The sequence below is a fragment of the Neodiprion lecontei genome, chromosome 6 (genome assembly GCF_021901455.1).
Source record: "Neodiprion lecontei isolate iyNeoLeco1 chromosome 6, iyNeoLeco1.1, whole genome shotgun sequence".
Lineage (NCBI taxonomy): Eukaryota > Metazoa > Arthropoda > Insecta > Hymenoptera > Diprionidae > Neodiprion > Neodiprion lecontei.
Genome location: NC_060265.1, coordinates 14618529 through 14631880, shown reverse-complemented (window position 1 = coordinate 14631880; position 13352 = coordinate 14618529). Strand labels below are relative to the sequence as shown.

The 13352-nt window shown below is 36.8% G+C and overlaps 1 long non-coding RNA gene across 1 annotated transcript; it reads right to left on the bottom strand.

Annotated features, from left to right (window-relative positions):
• Positions 1–9416: 9416 nt before the first annotated feature.
• Positions 9417–11511, bottom strand: LOC124294952. Its single transcript, XR_006904848.1, has 4 exons — positions 11205–11511; positions 10824–11085; positions 10184–10656; positions 9417–9989 (listed from the first exon to the last, which is right to left on the bottom strand). It is a non-coding gene; the product is annotated as an uncharacterized LOC124294952 (long non-coding RNA).
• Between the last annotated feature and the right edge of the window lie 1841 nt (positions 11512–13352).

The following is a 13352-nucleotide window of genomic DNA, read 5'->3' as shown; positions in this document are numbered from 1 at the left end:
AGTGAAAACTACCAGACATGGAAATATAAACTAGAACTGTTGTTCACAAAGCAAGATCTGTGGAGTGTAGTTACAAATGATCCCCCTACAGCCGAGTCAGAAATGGCCGCATGGAGAATACGGGATGGAAAGGCCCGAGCGGATATAGGTCTGTCGGCCGAGGATAGCCAGCTAGTACACATACGCACGAAAACAACTGCGAAGGAAAAATGGGAAGCACTAAGAATGTACCACGAGAAATCGTCGCTTACAAGTAAGGTGTTTCTTTTAAAGAAAATATGCAACATGCGATTACAGGACGATGCGATGGTGATATGGAGCAGCATATAGGCATGATGCAGGATTTGGTGGACAAGCTGACTGCGTTGGGAGAAGAGCTCGCTGAAAAATTAGCCGTGGCAATGTTGCTTTGTAGCTTACCAGAATCATACAACACAATGATAACGGCGTTAGAATCACGATCTGAGGCTAACCTCACTTTATCATTGGTAAAGGGTAAGCTAACTGACGAACACAACAGACGTAGCCAAGCAACAACAGACAGCTCAAGCGACGCAGCGTTGTGGGTAAATAAAGATAAAGCCACCGCTTCATGGGGTTTAATTTGTTTTTTCTGCAAAAAGGGAGGTCACCTGAAAATAAACTGCGAAAAATGCAAACGATGGATGGCAAATAAAGAAAAGGGAAATAAAGATGCAAGTGCGCGGATCGCGGATAATCACGGACAGACAAATGAAGTTTCAAGTGCCAAAAGCAGTAATGATCAAAAGGTTTCGGATACTTCTATAGATGACTATCATTGTTTTTCGGTGCGTAAAGGAAAATCGGGACAAAAGTTAAAGGACGTTTGGTGTTTTGATTCGTGTGCCACGAGTCATATGACAAACAACAGAGAATTCTTTTCGTCATTAAATGAGAATCACTGTTCTTAAGTGCGGGTCGCAAAAGGAATAAGGTGTGCGGTGAAAGAAATCGGTGAACGACAATTAAAGTGCATAAATAAAGATAATAAAGAAGTTTGTATAAAACTGAAAGAAGTGCTCTGTGTTCCGGATTTTGAGGAAAATTTAATTTCAATTAGAGTGCTGGACAATCTCGGATACAAAACTGAATTTAGTAGTGGAAAGTGCAATGTTTCCAAAGACAGTGTGAGCATTGCAGTCGGAATTGCACACGGAGGCATCTACGAGATGAAACTGGCCGAAAGGGCTCTCGCAGTAAAGGGCGGTCACACTGAAACCTGCATACATACCTGGCATCACAGGCTTGGTCACAGAAATCCGCAAACTATAAAAAAGCTAACAAGTAACGAATTAGTCACTGGTTTTAAGCTAACAGACTGCGGTATCAAGGTCACGTGTGAAAGCTGCATAACAGGGAAGATGGCGCGTGAGCCATTTCCGAAAAGGGAGCAGGATAATCCAGAAAAGAAGACGACTCAGCCATTAGAATTGGTACACACGGATGTGTGTGGGCCTATGAAAACAATGACTCGCGAAAAGATATTTTGTGACTCTAATAGACGATTACAGTAGATTTACGCAAATTTTTTTTTATAGCAGAAAAATCGGATGCAGCTCAAATCATCCGAAATTACATTGAGCATGCAAAAACACAGTTTGGAAGGAAGCCAAAAATAATTCGATCGGATCGTGGAGGCGAATACCTGTCGAAGGACCTTCAAAATCAACTAAGGAAAGAAGGGATCGAAACAAATCTGACGGCACCGTATAGTCTACAACAAAACGGCGTCGCCGAACGAAAGAATAGGACTTTGATGGAAGCTGCGAGATGCATGCTCGTCGATGCGAGACTGCCAAACAGACATTGGGATGAGGCAGTTCACCACGCGAATTATTTACAAAATAGGATGCCGACAGCTCCGAAGGACAAAACGCCTTTTGAACTATGGTATGAAAAGAAACGAGACATCAGCGATTTGCGAGCTTTTGGATGTCACGCCCACGCATTCATACCGAAAGAACTACGAACAAAATTAGATGAAAAAGCGAACAAATACGTTTTCGTCGGGTATGCTAAGGAATCGAAGGCGTACAGGTTGGTGGATCGAAGTTGTAAGAGTCTGGACATCACACGTATAGGTTCACACATATACGTGTGGTGTCGATCATCGTGAGGCTGCGAGAATAGTCAGTCGGTCAGTAATCGTCAAATCATCCACATCTATGTAATGGCCGTCTAAGACCCACGACCGAATTTTTAACTATTTATTTATTTGTTTTTCTATTGTAACATTTTCGAACCCTGTTGGGAAAGTGACGAAATTCAGAATCCGATGATCAGATTGATTGAAATAAACAATATATAAGGACTGACAATTCAATAGAGCGGAAAAACATTTACTTTTATCGTACGACGCCTCCAAAAGATAAGCGTTATTTTTAAGTATTTATTATTATTTTATTTTATTTCATCCTCCATCACGATTCCTGACCAATTTTTATCTGTCTCACCATTCTTATTATTATAAAATGTCCTTCTCTATAATGCATTTATAGTACTTGGCTTGGCAAACAAGCAATTCGTTACAAAGTACAGGAAAAATCAGTACAGGACATTTACGGTACTCAAGAAGATGTAAGTGGAAACACCACAGATTTCGATGAAATCATCAAGAAATCTGAAGAAGTCGCACACATTAAATTTAGCATCAATACCCCGGATGAACCTCCAGAAGATCGTGCTCCGATGGACGAAGAAGAAAACAACGAATCACTACAGAATACTACTGCTGCGACATGAAGGAATTTTACAGATTCCAGCATAATTAGTCTCGCAGAAAGTACATCGCAAGACGAAGACGAAAATGATCCGGATTGGAGTTTCGAGTCTGCAAATCAGGACGAAGAACGTCCGGAGAAAAGACAGATGCCACCGCAAATAAACAAAGGAAGGCCACCAGATAGATTTGTACCACAGGCTAAACTGGTACAAGAAGAACAAACGTAACCGACAAGTAGAAAAGAGGCTTTATCAGGACCAGAAGCAAGCCATTGGAAATTAGCAATGCATGAAGAAATGAAGTCTCTACTCGGAAATGATACATAGAAATTAACAAGAAACCCTCTCGATCGAAAACCGATTGGATATAAGTGGGTATTTAAGAAAAAACATTCAAATGATGGAAAACCAGACACTTACAAAGCAAGATTAGTGGCGCAAGGTTTTTCACAGAAATTCGGGATCGATTATGATGAATTTTTCGCACCGGTAGTAAAACACGAAACATTAAGAATTTTGCTATCGATTGCCGCAAACAGAAATTTGAAGGTCAAACATTTGGACGTAAAAACCGCTTTTCTGAATGGCGTGTTAAAGGAGGAACTCTATATGAATCAACCTCCAGGATACAAACGTCAAGGATGCGAAGATTACGTCTGCAAGCTGAAGAAAAGTATCTTCGGTCTCAAACAAGCTGCAAAATCATGGAATGATAGACTCAACGAAGTCCTCGAAAAACACAAATTTAAACAAAGCGACGCCGATGCGTGCTTATACATGAAGTTTGAAGAAGAGGATCAAGTGAAATACTTGATAATCTATGTTGATGACATCATTGTGGCTGGTCATTCAGCAGAACTCATCGAACAGACGAAGAATATGTTGAACAAGTACTTTCGCCTGACGGACTTGGGAAATCTCAAATGCTACTTCGGAATTCAAGTCAGAAGAGACTCTTCTGGAAACTTCTACATAAGCCAGAAGAATTATATAAAGAAGGTAATAAGTTCTTCCGGATTGGAAGAATCAAAGGGATCGACCACGCCAATGGACACCGGTTATTTCAAGCTAACAGGAAATTCTCCGAACATTGAAAACGAGTATTATCGAGTGCTGATTGGGTCTTTATTATACGTCACTGTAAACACTCGACCAGATATTTCAGCAGCTGTATCTATTCTGAGTCAAAAGATCACTGCACTCACGAACGTTGATTGGAATGAGGCGAAACGATGCGTACGATACTTGAAGCAAACAATGGATTACGAATTAAAATTGAGCAACGGGAATCAAAATTCTAAAGAACTGATCGGATTTGCGGATGCAAACTGAGCAGAAGACAGAGATGATCGCAAATCAAATAGTGGACACATCTCAAACTCAACGGTTGAATCATCAGCTGGAATTGCAGAAAACAGAGTTGTGTGGCGTTATCATCCACAGAAGCTGAGTTCGTGGCATTAGCCGAAGCATGTCAGCAGGTAACTTGGATTCGCAGAATACTAACGGATTTTGGAGAGCCTCAAAAGAATCCGACAATTATAAACGAAGATAACCAAAGTTGCCTGAATAAAATAAAATCAGGTGACTATAAAAACAGAACGAAGCATATTGACGTATAGTACTATTACGCAAAAGATGCTAAAGCCAAGAAAATTGTTGATTTTCAATTCTGCTGCACCGAAGAAAACGAAGCGGATATGTTGACAAAGCCGCTTGGACCAAACAGGATAAAGACGATATGCGAGAAGATCGGACTAGGAAACTGGAAGGCAGATGCGTCGTTGAGGGGGAATGTTGAATAAAAGTGTCAACGACACAATCATAAAGGCCAGAACAGATTCACATACACATTCACTCTCGCATACGGACAGCACATTTACACGCAACATATACACAAGGTATACAATGTTTACCTTCTTCTTCATACCTATGTATGGATATGAAAAGTTAGTCGTTACAGAATAAACATACAAGACAGACGTACAGAATTTCTCTCACCATATGTATAAACTGTTCTCTAATTTATTTAACCATTTCTTTTCCTAATAAAGTATGACGTACAATTTAGAATAACCTACGTTTATTATTGTCGCCTATTTGTAATAATTTGTTACTATTATTTTAGGTTATTTTCATTCTTTCGTTTTTTTCAACAATAATATTGATTTTCGTGTAGTTTTAAGGTGGGGTTTATGTGAGTGTTATCATTCTATGTAATCAAATTTTATGCGACATGCAAAGAAAATTGTGATACTATAACTTATAACTATAACGTATAACTTTATACTTTTAAGTGAAGTCATTGATATTGTATTATTTTGGTTCTTACCTTAATGCGTAGCTCTTAGTGTACAATGTACCAAAAAAGAATGCACTACTACTATTGCTGCACAATACGTAAAAAAATGAATGTGATATGGTAGAAATTACTTCAGTACTATTAAGAATAATATACATACTAGGGTGTTTCAAAAAAAAAATGATTTTTTTTTCCTATGGTGCCCAAAAACTGACAGTATACCTAAAAACAAAATTTTGGCACCAATATGAGCTCTTAATATCAATAGTAAGGGTTGCATCTATCCATTTCTTTATCTTCTGTTTAAATAACACGGGAAATATTATTTTTTATTTTTGCATTTTTATTACTTTGTAACGGTTCATCGTAACAACAATCTGAAAAAAGCGATTTGTAGGAAATTTCACGCTCTACAAAAAACGTCTGAAGATCAAAGTTCCTCAGATCGACCGTTTCAAAGATCTCAGCGATCAAAAATAACACTAATCAAAAATTTCAAATATTTCCCAATAAAACTACGAAAAAATATCATATGCCATATTTGTACTATTTTTTACGTGAAATTACTTCAATTCTGTTAACCTGAGTCTGTAAACTTTTTTTTTTTGCTAATTAATTCAATACTTAACTCACAAAAATCATTTATGTGATATTTTTAACGTTTATATTCATGTATTTGCTTTTTTGTGAGTTAAGTATTGAATTAATTAGTAAAAAAAAAAGTTCACCGGCTCTGGTTAACAGAATTAAAGTAATTTTACGTAAAAAATAATATAAATATGGCATATGATATTTTCTTTTTTTGTAGTTTTATTGGATCTGACCAAGCGAGCATTGTATTGCAGTAGCAACAGAGATGAGTAGGGAAATCTCCAACGCTCGGCTTTTCGTGATACTAGGTAGGTTGGAGCATCGACGTGACACCTAGGCGGCCACGCACCAAAGGTGGCCCACAATCGTGTATATATAGATATACTCGGTTCCTCGAGCAAGTGGTTGCCAATCGCATTCTTGTCCCCGCTCGCACAGATGTTCCCAGGAATGCAAGAATTGGGATTTTTTTTGTTTCAGTTATGAATGTCAGCGAATAAAAGCATCTCCAGATTTGATAAATTTTGGATTCAATTAGCGGACGCTGAACCAAATTAATCAACCATTCCCAGCCCGAATATTTTTTTTTTTTTTTTTAATAAATATTATTTTTGTATTGATATGAAAATATGTGACGCCTGGTGTTCTTGAATATTTGTAAACGCAGTATATGGAAAAATATACGAAGCCAGCTCAATAACATTTATGCAAAATGTGCAATGGGCAAGTGGTTGGGGGAAATTTTTTTTCTCTCGAACTGAGTCTTCCAGAGAAGCATCAGCCAATTCCAAGCAAGCTCCATAAACATACCGAGCAAACGCGCGCTCACGGACGTAGCTGTGGTGTGGCTGAGTGGATACCACATGAGGATGAATTTTCAATCACAGGTTTTTGCGCGAAGTTTTTCTGTATTTAAGTTAATTACTGCTGCCTTTGCAATAATACTGCATTCAAGTCTTAAACAAAACACTAAAAAATAAGTTAACCACTTAATGTAAAACAAAATGTTAGATGGAGCTTAAAATTTAAGCTGGAGTTACATAAACTAAGATAATTACAAGTGCAACATTGTAAATATTGTACATTTATTGTTCATATAAATAAATATGGTTTCCTCCTCAAAAAAAAAAAAAAAACAACATGAGGATGGAGTGATGCGGGACACGGGTTCGATCGCAGTTCACTGTTTTTTTTTTTTTTTATTCAATCCCGGTTTTTTTTTGTATTTTCGGAGAGATAAAACAAATGAAAGAAAGAAAATTTCGAGAGCCGGTCGATTTTTTCCTTCTTTCCTTTTGCTTTTTTTTTACTGAACCCACCTTTTTTGTAGTGGGGGTAACCCAGAAGAGAACAAATAATTGAAACAATAAAATTCCGAGAGTGAATCGATTTGTTCCCCGTTTTTGGCACCTCTTTTTCAATAAGGAAAAGATTTGACAGTAATAAAAGATAGAGATTACTAAAAACAAATGTATTGTTTTTTAATAACACCGGCCCACAAAAAAAAAAGTGGTGTGTACTTTGTGACGTTGCACCTAGAGTGCAAGTCACAACAAACCCCAATAGCAGGGAAGAGCCGAACGGGTGAGTCCCGGCCCGTCGGGAAACACCCGAAGCTAACCGAAGCCCACCGACGCTCGGCTGAGCCGAGCGCCAGCCAGTAATACGACAGCGACCTACGAAGAAGTGACACGCGAGAAGGAAAGAGAAAGAGAGAGAGAGAGAGAGAGAGAGAAAGAGAGAGAGAGAGAGAGAGAGAGAGAGAGAGAGAGAACGACGAACCGAGGAGACCCGAGACCCCAGACGCTTCCCCCTCAACACCGTTACACCGACACTCCGTCGACGTCAGGTTAGCCTGCAATCTACCGCCGATCTGCATCTCCCCCCCCCCGCAATACCAACCCTTTCTACCTCACACTCCCCGTCACCCTACACCACCTCCCCCCGCAATACCGACCCTTCCTACCTCACACTCCCCGTCACCTTACACACCCCGCCCCGCGCGCGTACCTGTAAGTTAGAATTAAGTGACGCTAAGGGCTGAGGCGTGATCAGCCACCGTTAATGTCCACAACCCCATTGTAATAATCTTTTGTAGTTTTAAGTCGACTCCCGCCCCCGATCGCAACTCATTGTCGGCCCCCCCCACAAATACAGACACAAAGTTTTACCTACTCGATCAGTCTCGACTTCCTCGCCCCGTCTCTAATTGTTCCTCCCTTCCACATAATTAGTGCGGACTCAAAACCCGTCACAACTTTTGACTGGACCTACCTATCTTTATGTATTTTGACGCGCTGAATCCGAATCTGAAGTCAGTTTTGCTCGTACACCCTCAAAATTTTGAGTAAATTGCAAAAAACCATAAAAATCGCCAAAAATTAGCAGTTTTGGTAAGAAAAAAATTTGTGGAACTATAGACCAAGTATGATTTTTATGCATTTGCGTCCGCTAATCCCAAATCTGGAGTTTATTCAACCATGAGCCTTTCAAAATTTAATTGGGCCGGTGTTATTGAAAAACAATACATTTGTTTTTATTAATCTCTATTTTCCATTACTGTCAAAACTTATCAAAAAAAAAAAAAAAAAAACGCCCATTTTATATCAGTTTTGACGAGCATTTCTTAAGAATTTTGAGAGATGCGAGATCGGAACGACAAAATTATTTCAGTAGCAACAATGTATGGACCCCTCTCCTCTTCTCATATTGGCAGCCAGTTAAGAGGCTTCATAGTGTTCAGTTTAGTGCCAGCAGCTCTAGAGGTATCAAGATGGTAAGTGAATTACATAATTATTTTACATGTATGGAAAAACCGGCAGGTTTGACGCTCGTCTATTTACTTTATAGATTAAGAAGAGAAAAAACGGGAAGGACGTGTAGTCGTATTTTATACTTTATTTAATTTTCCTTGAATTGTCAAACGTTTTTATTATTGATTGTATAGGAAGAAGATGTGTGGGGAATTCCATTCTAGTGCCCAAGAATATAGTACACATTTTCGACAATTTTTTTTTTTTTGGGAAAACATTTTCCTCAATTTCCAAATTTCCTTAATTTTTTGGTATTCAAATCGATTCTTAACAATTTTGCGCACAGGTGGGATTTCTTCAATTATTTTTTCCCTAATCCTGAGGATATTTCCTATCTGAGACCTCTGTCAATAGGCGAGATTCCGGAAATCATAAAATTACCTATTTTCTAATTAAAAAGAAAATCACATAAGGCCACTAAGAGCTCGAAATGAAAATCTGAAAAAATTAGAGATGGTTTTTTATATTCGAAGCCATCAACGTAAAAAATCCGTTTAACGACCATCCTAATAGATATACATTGTATATGGGGCATTCCACGTCAAATTTGCAACCCATGTACCTCACCCTCTTCGCTTCTGATAATTGTTTGGTATGATGTTGCAACCACGGTTTCAATCGACTTAAAACAGTGTCGGAATTTTTTGTGGATTTCTTTAGCCACCACTGAAATAGAAAAAAATTGAAAAACCAATTCAGAAAACGCTTCTTTTTCTGAAACACCCTAATACATACATATATTTTTATAATTCATTGATTTGTTAAAATATGAAAATGTTTTTCATATTAAAAATTTGTTTTTATAATACTTAAGCTAATATTTTTATATAATAGGCATTTGTTTATTAATTAATAATAACGTTACATAAGTATGTATTTTAAGTGGATATAATAAACATACAAAATTTTATAAGGTTTGAGAATGATAATTTATTAAAAACATTCAATCGATGCAAAATTTATTATAACACGTTATAAATTGAAAATACTTGATTCTTAACAATCTAATGTAGACATTCCATTGTTCGTCAAGCGCTCCGTGATCATATCTTGTTTTTTATTTCAGCTACTGTAGAAGCTCTATTATCAAGAACTGGGATAGTAGGTATGTTTGCCATTCTGTTTTCTTCAGCTCTAACCTTTTCAAGCCATTCGAGGTGAAAAACTTCATTATGACTTTCACAAATGTTATGTGAAACAAAGCAAACCTTTGCACTTGTTTCATATTTTCGAGGTTCAAATCTGCTCTTTTTAATAGTATTCTCCAACGCCCTTTTAACGGACCAAAAGCATTCTCTACTGTCATCCTTGCGCTACTGAACCTATAATTGAAATTTCGATTCATGAGCGATATTTCGTTGGTTATGGGATAAAGTTTCAACAGCCATGTTAACGAAGGAAAAGCTGCATCAGATATGATGTGCAGATTAGTTGTTTGTCCATTAAGAGTCTCATTATTTACAGAGAATTTTTTGAATAATGCACTTCTATGGAAAATTGATGCATCATTGCAACATCCAGGGGCGCCAATGTTTATATACCTACAAATAAATAATGTTCCAATGAAAAATGAAAAATAAAAATTATTTGGCTACATTTGATTTTGGTGTCTCATGACCAAAAACCTACACAACATAAAATAGTACTGACATCCAACACTGCAATATTCTGTTACGAGAGCATATATGGTATAATTTAAATAAGTAATTCTTATACTTTAATGATTGACACTTACGTGAACCGATACTTGTAATCAACAGCGCATAACGCGACGATCGAATGAAATGATTTATAATTATAATAATCCTCGGGATGGTCTGCAGGTGCTGATATAGGAATACGAGTTCAGTCCATCGCACCAAAACAATCAGGGAATTGGCATCTGTTCATGAAACCTCTGCTTATAGCTAATCTTTCCACTTCAGTATCGGGAAACTTGATGTCGTCATCATAATAATGTGCAAGCACCGCTTCACAAAATTCATATAACAGACATCCTACGGTACATTTTCCAATTCCATATAAATCAGCAATGGACCAAAAGTCACAGTTTTCCTTCAAAAACGTCAAGGCGACCGCCACTCTCCTTTCAAGCACAATAGCCTCTCTCATAAGAGTGTTGTGTTATAACAGGCAGGGCCTAAGCATGTTGCACAAATTCATAAATGTTGCCTTTTTAAAGCGAAAATTATTTCCGAAATCATTCATCTGTTGAATGGGTAAAAAAATTAGGAGTCAGTATAGTTGGTCTATAAAATTATATCAATTACAGAATAAAGTAGCTTTTAAACATGATTAGACGTGTCGTGTAATTTTATTAAACACTTTACTATATTTATATGTATTTGATGTAGAATAAATAGATATCACTTTACCTGTGTAGTTAGGGATGGCTGTTTCCCAAAATTTGCCATGTTCACGCAACACGAGTTCAGGATGTACCCAACAAGACGTTGAAATAATCTGCGTCGCCTAGGTTGCAGAATTAATTGCAAGGATCGTCCGATTAGATCTCCTTTGTTTTTCAATCAATGCTTTTTTCATTCGTGATACTTTTCTTCGGTCGGCATTGTGCCGTAACCAAGCTTGGTACATATTTATTAGTTGACCAATTGTTCAACTGAAAATATTCTTCATCTTGAAGTATCACCAGGGTATGTAACAAAAAAAAATGCGTTTCGAATTACAGATGCGAGATATATTAATTATAAGCTTTTCAAAAAATGGAAAATGAAAGATAGTTGGGTAATTATTACCTAATGAATGAAATTACGAAGAACATTGCATTATGTTGCTTCACATATTGTATTACTGAGGTGATAAACATTAACTGATAGTTCTTCAGTTCTTCTCGTTACTCCGTTTGAAGGCTACAAGGTTTTCTAACCTCCAAGTGCCACACAGTCTCATTTTAAACGCAACACAGTTGCAGGTTTACCAACACGGAATGAATTTTTGTCATTAAAGTACTGCCTGTAGCTGAATACACACTTTATCCCTAACAGACTTCCACGTACTGACATTAAGGCATTCACTTAAAGCGTATGTGTGTGGGGACCTCTCGACAGCAACCAGCTTCGCCCGTCGTTAGAACCGAGAGCAGCGCCCCAGCTCGTAAGCGGCAGCGCAAGCAGACGCTGACGTTCCGTCTCGGCGACGAATGATCGTGCGAGAACTGGCCCTAAGGGCGCGCGCCAAAAAAACTAGTAAAAACCAGTTACATCCAGCCAGAGCGGTGGCAAAAGAACCGCGTGACGCTTCCCTCTGATCTCTAAAATAAAGAAACAATAACTCATTGTCTGTGATACATCCAGTGCACCTGTCATTCAGTTACCCGTCCTCCTTTGATTAAGGTAGTACCGTGATAAATCACTTTTCTTACAATATCTTTCAATTTTTGAATACACATAATTTGAAGTGTCCTTTATACGTAGGAATTTTTTTTAATAGTCCTTGCGGTACTAAATTTTGCAATATTAGCGATCAAAAGTCGTACATTTTACATGTATTCCCTATCCCGACCGTAGTTAGAGTGAGCATTTTATTTAATAACAGCCATACTTTTCTTAGAATTTTTTTTTAAAACTGAGAATTATTAATTGAGGATATAACAAGTAATTTTTTTCAAAAAAAACATAAACAAGCGGTATTCATTTTCTTGTAAATAATTCTTAAAGTTTGTTGCTTTTAATGATTTTCAAACTTCCTCTCATAACCTGACCCGTGAGAAATAGTGACTTGGCAACGTTGCCCTACGCGGGAAGTTTAAAATGCCATAAAGGCCCAACGAATTGAAATAAATGTCAGAACTTTGCGGATATAGGTTACGGTACAGAAAAAATTAAAATTGTTAATATTTTTAATAATTCAGTGGATAAATCATAAATAACTACACTACAAATATATTAAATATTTATTTACTTAAAATTACAGTTTTCGATAAAGTCTTTAACAAAGGCATTTATTTATAACTTTAGAAAAATATTAAATGCTACTAATATTTTACTTTTTTTTAGAAACTCTTTCTTTCTTACAAATATTTTTTTTTGGTTTATTAATCACTAGGTTTGGCACGTTTTTATTTCTTAAAAATTTTAAAACATTTTCTATAATATCTTTTTTTTTGGTTATCCTTACTTTATTATCAATTTTTGCAGTAAACAATCGTACCACGCCGTCATCACCTTCTTGCTTAAAAATTTCTTTTAAATAATCAACTGAAATGTCATTTATAGCTAATTTTTTACACATGTTCAAGGAAATAATATCTTTTAACTCGCATAATACTTTTAAATTGACTTTGGTTTTCTTTGCATTTGATAATTCTTGCAAGTAAATTTGACATTTCTTGTAAGAAGCCAACAACTTTTTTTTACGTCGAGTATTTCGACTAAATTCTGTAAAATTAAAACATCATAAGCAGCATCGTGAAATGATTGCGGCTCATCATCTGAATTACTTAAAAAATCTTGACTAAGACTCTCTAATTTAAATTTACCAGGACCTTTTCTATCACTTAATACTGATCGAAACGTTGTTAAAGTATCCCCAAAACCTATAATTAAATCTAGAATAGTCGAAGCATTTACATTACTTATTGCACGTAAAAGGCGAGGAACATCAAACCGGGCATTATGCGCTACTAACAAACATTTCTTTCTACCCTTAGACAATATTTTTAAAAATTGCCTGAAAGATTCTAATGCATCAGAAATCTTTAGAGTTTGTACCTTTTTCTTATCATGAAATAAATTTTTCCCATGATCATGGTGAAGTTTAGTAACGGCACTCGCTGACGCGGAGATGTTAGTTTTGGTGTGAATGTAAACATTAAAAACTTCTGTATCACAGATAGCAGCTATTTGTAGAATATGAGCATCAGCTGCAAATCCAGTAGTTTCAAT